Raw genomic sequence first — 9015 nt, forward strand, 5'->3', positions numbered from 1 at the left:
TCAGATTAAGTTTTTCTCACATTCTTCCATAAAGACACCAATCCTACTTTCTTCTGCTGGTCCCATAGCATTTTGTAAACAGCATCACTTTAGAGCTCACAGGGCTATATGGTAATTATGTATTGCCATGTCTCTTTCCACCAATAAAACTACATGTTCTTACATAACAGAGTTCTGATATTTATACTTATACTTAGTTTTATATTTATATTATCCCATCCACCCTTACTACATAGGGGAGTGAGTATTTATGAAACTGAATTACATATGTAAGACATTCAGCAATGGGAATAATAAAATAATGGTGACAGGAACCAGGAATAACTTATAAGGAGTAACTGAAAGTATAGTTGGGTGAACAAGGTGGGGTAGGATTTGGAAATATGGAGACAGTAAGATCATCTATAGTTAAATAAAAAGAAATAGCTAGTAATTGAATATTATTTAATAAGGAAGACCTAAAAATTGCATAAACAACATTGTGAGTTTTTTCTTTCAAAAAAGTACAAATTTGATCATCTTAAAAATTTCTCATAATTTCAATACCTCAAAAATACTTGAAGCAAAGTACAAAATAAACAAATACTTAGAATAACACCCCCATTTCTCTCCATTCTTTTCCTTTCTTTCCTTCCTTTCATATAACATACGGTTATTTTCTAAGTATATAGTTCTTTTTAAAGCTACCTATGTAAGTTTTTATTACTTGCACTGAATACTGAAATTCTTTCAAAAACAATATTCTACCACCAAATACAGACATTTCAAGAAAACTTGTCTTCATCTTTAGGTCTCTTATTAAAAAACCTAAAGTCTTTTAAAATAGTATCTGGTCACCAATGAAGTGAGAGAATTTAAAAATGAAAAGAGAGTTGATGCTTTAAAATACTCCAGTTGTCCCAGTCAGGGACAATAAGAACAGTGTATATATAATATTAGATGACCTCAGTTCAAATAAATTTACTTCAAAAATATCTCTAATGTATTGGAATATGGTGATGAAGTTGTGGCACCTCCCAAATAATGATCTCTGCAAAGAACTATTATGAAATGATCGTTAAAGCTAACACAAAAATTAAACCCAGGGCTGTACAAAGTAAAAAAGGAGCTGCTAATTTGGGAGCCCACTGGGCAGATGATGCCTTATTCAGCTGCTTGTAGCCTCTTGCTTTAGCCCTATACTTTCAATTCCTACTGCCTCCTAGAATGTCTCACTGGGATGACGCTGGTACTTTATATAAAACATGCTTAACACATAACACACATGCCTGCCTGCCTTCCCTCCTTCCTTTCTCCCTACGTACACTGATCATTGTACTATTACATACTAAGAATATAGAGATAAAGTGTACTTATTTTTTTGTTCAAAGAAAGAGAAGATAAGCACATACAATAAATTTAATGTGATAAGTTGGATTAAAATGTCAATGTGAAAATTATTCTCCCTTTGTCTCCCCTTCCTCTTATGTTCATTTTTTCTCCCTGTGCCACAGGAGGTAGGCAGAACCGGGAGCTGTGTCTCTCGGACTCCCTGGCTGACGGACTTCCAGGTGCACATCCCTGCAATAGCTGGCTTCCACCAGGGCAGGAACGCTACTCCTGCTCAGCTCCAGCGCTCACTGGCCCTTGTAATGCTTCTTCCTCTTCTTGCCCCTTCATCCCCAGAGTTTTTATTATTTCTGATCTCTAAATACCTCCACATCCTTTGCTTGCTTCTTTGTAAATAGTTTCTTTATTTGAACCATCTGGAGCACTTTCTGCCAAGTGCATGCTTGACATATAATGTTGTAAGAGCACAGAAAAGGTTGTTAACTCTAGGGAAGTTAGGGGAGGGTATATGTTTTGCATCAATACTTAAAAAGATGAATGATTATTTTCCAGACATACTGGCAAAAAGAGAGTATTATCAAGAGAGGAGATGGTACCTACAAGGGAGCAAAACATGTGAGAGTAGGGCATAATTGTGGCATTAATTAAATAATTTCATATTTCTGGGTATAAAGTGAAAGTCCATAAAGACTGGTTACCAAGAGGCAAATACTTGAAGTTCATTTAGTTAATTATCTTTAAATCCATGTTTTGAATGATTTACCAAATCTGCTATCATTTTCTTGTCTTGAAAAATAATGATAACAAAACCATCACTTATTTGTCACCAAATATGCATCATAAACTGTTCTAGCTCTTTTGGGTGTGCAGCTGCTATGCGGTGAGCTGAGGTGGGCAAGCTCAAGGTGGAGGAGGTGAACAACTCCTTCAAAGAAATGCCTAAAGGGTGATGTTGTAAAGGGAGTGTCCATATGACTAAATAATGGCAAGGACATTCCACTCTTTAAAGTAAAAGTGTTAGGTAATAAAGCGAAACAATAGACTTCAAATACCAGAATGGGCCTTAGAGATCATCTGATGAGTTGAATCCTCTTTATTTCCTTACCTATGGGCATTCCTAGGTAGACTGTATACTCAAACTTCGTATAAACTTAAGCAAGGAATTAACAATCTCTTGAAGTTTCTTTATTCTATCTTTGAACAGTTCTGGCAAAAAGGCAATTGTCCTTCAAGTTGTGCTTAATTATAGCTGCTCAATTTGTCAATTAGAACAGCATTCCAAAAATTCATTCTGTATTGGTATAAATGACACATGCTCCCTGGAAAAAATGTCTAAGAAACATGAAAACACTGCATAGAGTATACCTCATTTAAGAAGTTCTACAGTAAGTAGATCTATTTATTTTTATTGAATACAAAGTTTCCAAACATACTTGACCATAAATTATTTCATTTTTATTGTTATTGCATTGTTTGTTAACAGTCTGGGAACCAGTTGCCTTTGCCTAGGTCCTCTAGAAAGCAAAGCCTGAGGAAAAGGTAAAGTGGAAGAATTGTATTTGGGTAGCACAAACCCAGGATTGAGCGAGTGAATGAGGAGAAGAAGAAGGCACAGGAAAGACATGTTGACAACCATGTCACAGTGAACCAGGAGACACAGCAGAAAGCTCAACAGTGCCTCACACAGAATGGGATGGTTCACACAGGGGTGAAGAGTGGGGAGTGCCAAGCTTCCTTTCAGCACTGGAAAAACTGTATATTGTGTGTGACAAATGACCACCTGATATACAAACCTAAGACAGGTATCACGTTTGAGCACCATGTTAAATATTAGCTAAGTTTAAATAGTTCCACTATTTTTAGTACAAAAATAAGTGTAAATATAACTTGTAATATTTTCTTTACACAGCCAGTGAATCATCTTGCACAATCCACTTTGGTTAACCCTACTCTAAATGACACCCTATTTATAAGGCCAACTGGGGCAACTTATTCACCACTCTGCATCTCTATGATTTCTCAGTTAAAATAAGAATAGTAATTCCTGTTGTTGTTTGGAGTCCAAGTTACATACGTATTCCTCATTTTCTTCAAGGCCTAATGGGAAGGAATAGAACAGGGAACCAAATATAAATTAAAGTCTCGGGCTATTTAGGAATGTCTGTTACTTCCAAGTATAAAAATGAATGAAGTGATAAGTGAGATCAACATGGCATTTTCCTACCCTCCCCAGCTTCCTATGTCTAGACTTCAGCATCCAACAATGAGGAGAGTAGGTCTATAAAGTAGCCTCAGAGTATATGCTCTGTGTCTGCTGCTTGCAGAATCTGTCTCTATCTCAGTGATGGGCAATAATGCTCCCTCACTGCTGTCAAGAGGGGAAGGCACCAGGGGGCCCAAGAGAGTGCAGTGAGTTCTGGAATTTTTATGTTATTGCAAGGGCAGAGAGAGCTGAGGAAGAGGCCCATATCTCTTGTTTAAACCAGCAGCTCAAAAGAGCCTAACAGAGCCTTTCCCCCACTACTGAGGGGGACTGTGTCTGGGATGTGTGTGATGTGACCTACTGGCTGCTAGGTTCTCAAAAGTCACTTTACCTATTTTCCCTCCTCTGGAAGAAGGAAGTATAGAATAGAGAATATAAAGCCATAAATATTCCCTGCACAACTCCCCAAACTGGTTCCTTGTATGGGAATATAAAGATAAAGGATTCCTCTTTAAAAAACCTACTTGGCAGGACTGGTAAAATGATTAAATGAAGTATACATGGAAAGCTCCTAAATATAACCATTCACATAGTAGGTATTGCATAAAATTGGTTTAAAAGTAATGATAGTCCTTAAACTACAATGTCTGAACTCCAATGGGAAGAAGTTGCCAGTAATTACTAAGTAATTACTAACAATGACTAATTTTTCAACAAGCACTTTAATCAATCCTTATATATTATTGCTATTATTAAGTACCTAACAAGGTTTGTTGGCATAGAACAATGAATTACCTTGAATTGAAAATAGGCAGTAATTCAATAGAAGAATTTATAGGCAGTGTTAAACCCTTTAAATTGAATTAGATTCTTAAATATAGTACTTATAGTGCCCTTGATGCAAGCTTTTTAAAGCATTAGGGAAATCAAACAAAATCTATATTTTTGCATAGGGTGTTTTATGTTCAATGCTGCAATATTTATGTTTGCCACTATTCATTTCATGGAAAAATATAGGTTGTGTGTCTTTTATTTGCTTGATAGTTCAGACTCACTGATACCCAAGCATCCACAGATTTTGTCACTATATATATATATATATATATATATATATATATATATACACACACATATATATACATATATATATATATTCTGAAAAGGGATATTTACCATTCAAAAGCAAGCCACCTTTAATTTTGTAATTGTTATATATTGTAAGATTATTATTTAGTGTGTGTGAAGTACCTAGAAGATCTATCATCAGCAAATATGACATAACAATCTATTTTTCTTAGTAAAATGGCTTGCCAGGATCTATTTTATTGCCGACAAATGGCTGATTTAGAAAGACTTCTGTTTTTTTCTGCTCTTAGCCCGCTATTAAATTTACTATCAAAGTGATCAAGAGCAATTAATCTAGGTTTCTACACTTATTTGAAACAAATAGATTCTGACTTTATCATCACAATTAATGTTTTGCCTGTGGAGAATTTCAGTATTCTTATCTTTGAGGAATTCTAATGGTTCAGGTCTTCAAATAACAATAGTGAAGGCCAACTCAGCAACATTCTTATTTCTCAGAGCTATGTAACATGCTGAATTTTCTCTCTGAGAGGGGAAAAGACAAGCACTTTATCTTGCTTTTGTTTGGAAGCATCCAATGATGTTTATTAGTTGCAGAGAGAGACTATTGAATGGAAGAGACTGTGCATCAAGGATCTACTGACTAAAGCTCAGTCTGAGCAAAGAAACAAGACGGTGACTACATGAGGGTCAAGACTTCCTGAAAAGAAGCACATACAGTACAGAGTTGTACTTTCTCCACTAAACTGTGCTTGGACTTGCTTACCTGGGTACTATGTCAGTTACAAATAGTAGAAATTAAGTTGAAATAAGATATGAGTGGTATAGGGCAAGGTTTGTGTGCCCAATGTTTCAAAGGAAAAGCCAATATTCAATACACCAGAGTCTGGGAGTAATAAAAACTTTATTGATCAAGAAAGCTTAACAAAAGAAGATGGGAGAACTAATTCTCAAATCCATCTTAAGGGAATCTGGAACTCAGGCAAAAGAAAAGCAAAGAGAACACACCTGGGGGAAGAAGAAGGAGAAAGGTACAGGCATGCTCCAGAGAGAGAGAGAGAGAGAGAGAGAGAATACTGGTCCTCCCTTCTAGCTTCTTAAGGGTGGGAATTTTAGGGGAGGTCCCAGGGAAATATCTTAACAGAATATGCATCAGCTTTCCAGATGTGTGCTAAACTGCACAACCAGTACATGCTAGGAGAGGAAAGGTCACCCTGAGGGTCAGGTTCCAATCCTACAATTGTTTGTTGCTAGGCACCAGGGGCTTTCTGCCCTGGTGACCTTCTGTATCTGGCCTACTCTCCTCATGTCCGTCTAAGTGCCTACTTACAAAAGGAAGAGAGGGAAGAGACAAAGGGTGGGTGTGGGACATAGACAAGTAGGCATCAAAAGGGACCCAAGAAAGAGCGTAAATTTTCTAAATCTTTGTTCCTGGTCAAACCTGGCTGATCTGAGTCTGATTCTGGAGTCATTGCTTTGTGCATGTTTTCCACCTCTTCTCCAGCAAATGGGGACTGCTCAAGCCTCAAGCAGAATTCCTCTAGTTAATTAGCATATTTATAGCAGGAGCAATTAGCCTAAAGGCCATCAGAGAGAGCTAGCATTTCACTGTTACACTATTAACAACAACAATAATAATACCCATAATTTGTTGAGTACCTATTATGTGCCAGATGTTTTACAGATCCACCCAAATGATTTTATACATTGAACAAACAGAGCTCAGAGAAGTTAAGTACATTGGGCAAGACCATAGGTCATACAGCAGAGACTCAAGAAAGTTTAAAACATGCATTCTTTTCATTTAACTGTTGTTATGGAATTAAAGGCGTTTGTTTGCCTGTGCAAACAAAGCCCAATCAAAAGCAAACTGGAGTTTGCAGTCAAGAAAGTAAAGGTTTATTCATTAAGGCAATGGCACTACACCTGGAGTCACAGGTGAGCTTGTACTTAAATACTTGGCTCTCTGTATGGCTTCTAGAGGGATGGGTTACACAGGGGACTAAGGACCATTGTTACGGTCATGGTCTCTTTGGTCAGTCCTAGGGTAGGAGATACTTGATCATAGCATCTGTCTGGTTTCAAAAGGGTCTGGTGGGTGGTGTCTCTTCTCTTTTTTGGGTCTGGAGCTGAAACACAACTGAGGCCTAGATGGTATCTTAAATTTGACTGACACTCTGTTGCTGTGGTCAACAGACTCAAGGCTTTATTTCTAAGTGTATTTGATCCTGACCAGAACCTCATTGTCCTGAGGATTTAATGCTTAAGGGAATGGATATGTAAGGGAGACAGGGAAGTGGATGAGTTAGGGTGATGGATGAGCTTAGTTTTTGAATCAAAAGGAAGGAAAGGAGAAAAGTTCATATTAAAGAAATAAAGTTTCTGTGTGGTTACACTGTTGTCATGTGGGGGGAAAAAGCTACACTCATCAAATTGATCATTTTTCTTTAATTTGTACAGAAAATCAAAGCTATTTAGATTCCAGTCCACTGCCAGTTACCAGTACTATTTCTTCAGAGAGGAACTACGCTAATTTCAATTCAGGCATGCTGATTCAAAAGCATGCATGGAGCCCTGGCCAGTCTGGCTCAGTGGTTGGAGCATTGACCTGCAGACCAGAGAGTCCCGGGTTGGGGTCCTGCTAGGGGCACGTACCAAACAAAAAAAACAAAAAAACAAAAACAAAAAAAGCATGCATGGGTTTATGATTATAAATATCTCTGTGATCCAAAATGGTAATTGTTCTTCCATCTTTTTTCAATCCATCAAGTTGATTCTGCTTTAGATTAAGACACTACAGCACAAGGTGTTGCATGTTGATGTAAGCTTTATAACAAGAAATGGAATTGACATTCATTACAAAGGTTTTAGGCAAGAATTTGCTTTCTTGAGCTTCAAAGAAATTCACGAGAGTGTATATTGGGTTCCTTTCATGAATAAGGAATTAAAAGCTCACAGAGATCAAGTCAGTTGCCAAAGAACACAGAGAAGTCCAGAAGTCTAGTTCCCTTAAACAGAGTGGTGGAACACAGATAGAGAAGGAATGAGACAGACCTAGGGTCCAATCCTGGCAGTGCTGTTCACCATAACATGCCAGGCTCTGAACTACAGAGGGATACCAAGAAAGACTAAGTTTATTACTGAAAGGGTTAGTAATGTTTTAAAGGGTAAAGGTAAAAGCTTGAAAAATGTGTTGCTTGCATGACCTTTGCTCAGCCTTCTGTTGAGTACAGATTATCAGATTGTCCCTAAGACAATGAACCACCCAGCAGATACAGGATGAGATACCAGACCAGTCCAACTGCAAAGTGGACAATGGGCCAAGCAGAGTACGTTAGCAGGAGCTGCCAGAAGCTAGAAGCAGAGTATATAACCTATACTCCAACTGTTATTCGAGGCTGACCCCTTTTTTGGGCTCAGCCCACCTGCTCCCAGGCGCATGCAATAAAATCATTTTGCTCTACGTTGACCTTGCATTGTGGATGTGATGATATCCTGCTGGCTCAAACCTTTTACTTACACTTAATTTGCTAATGACCACAGTATCTTTGATGATTTCCTTCTGTCTTGTGGCATTTGAGAGTCATTACTGAGAGCTCAACCAGGAGTCCATTTTTTTCAGCTCTTGGGATGATTTTGTAACCCACCTAATTTCCCGTCACAAATTCCTTCCTGCTTAAAGAAGCTGGAGTGGATTGGTTCTGCTACTGAATTATTGATACTCTTGTGAGTATAATGAGTTATTGGAATTTGTGAATCAGTTCACAACATTTACACCTTAGTATTCCTTAATATTTTAGACTTTAGACATCACAATTTATGAAAATGTGCACCCCTGTTCTTTGTTTATTGGAGTGGCCAAGGGTTTGACTTCTCTTTAAACTAAGAAAACCAGGCAAAAGATAGGGTTAAATAGATGCAGCAGCCCAGGATAAAATGGCAACTAATGGTTTGTCTGTAGTCTTTTTTCTTCTTACTGTGTCTTATCCCTTCGTGTGTAGTGAAAAGAAAAAGACCAAGGAAGAGAATGGAACAGTCATAGTGAATAATTTTTTAACTAGAATAAAAAAAACAAAAATAAGAGAGTAGATCCACAGAAAGATTAAATATTGTAAAATTATCTCTTGATGTTATTTTAAGACCTACAAATGGATTAGAAAATGAAACTAAAAATACAGTGTTCTAAAGAGATGGTGTCCGAAGAAGTTCTAACTCCTCCACCATCTTTGGTTAGCAACAAAATCTAACCCAGTGAGGAGAAGGTCCTCTCCCACAGCTCTTGTCTTTAAATTCTTCTACTTATTATCACAAGAAGTCTTAAGTGTGCCCTAATAGTTGGAATCTTGCCACTAAAACCAACCTTTCTTTCTAGTCCTGTCCCCAATCAGCCAAAACGT

Source organism: Molossus molossus, unplaced genomic scaffold, assembly GCF_014108415.1.
Source record: "Molossus molossus isolate mMolMol1 unplaced genomic scaffold, mMolMol1.p scaffold_m16_p_16, whole genome shotgun sequence".
Lineage (NCBI taxonomy): Eukaryota > Metazoa > Chordata > Mammalia > Chiroptera > Molossidae > Molossus > Molossus molossus.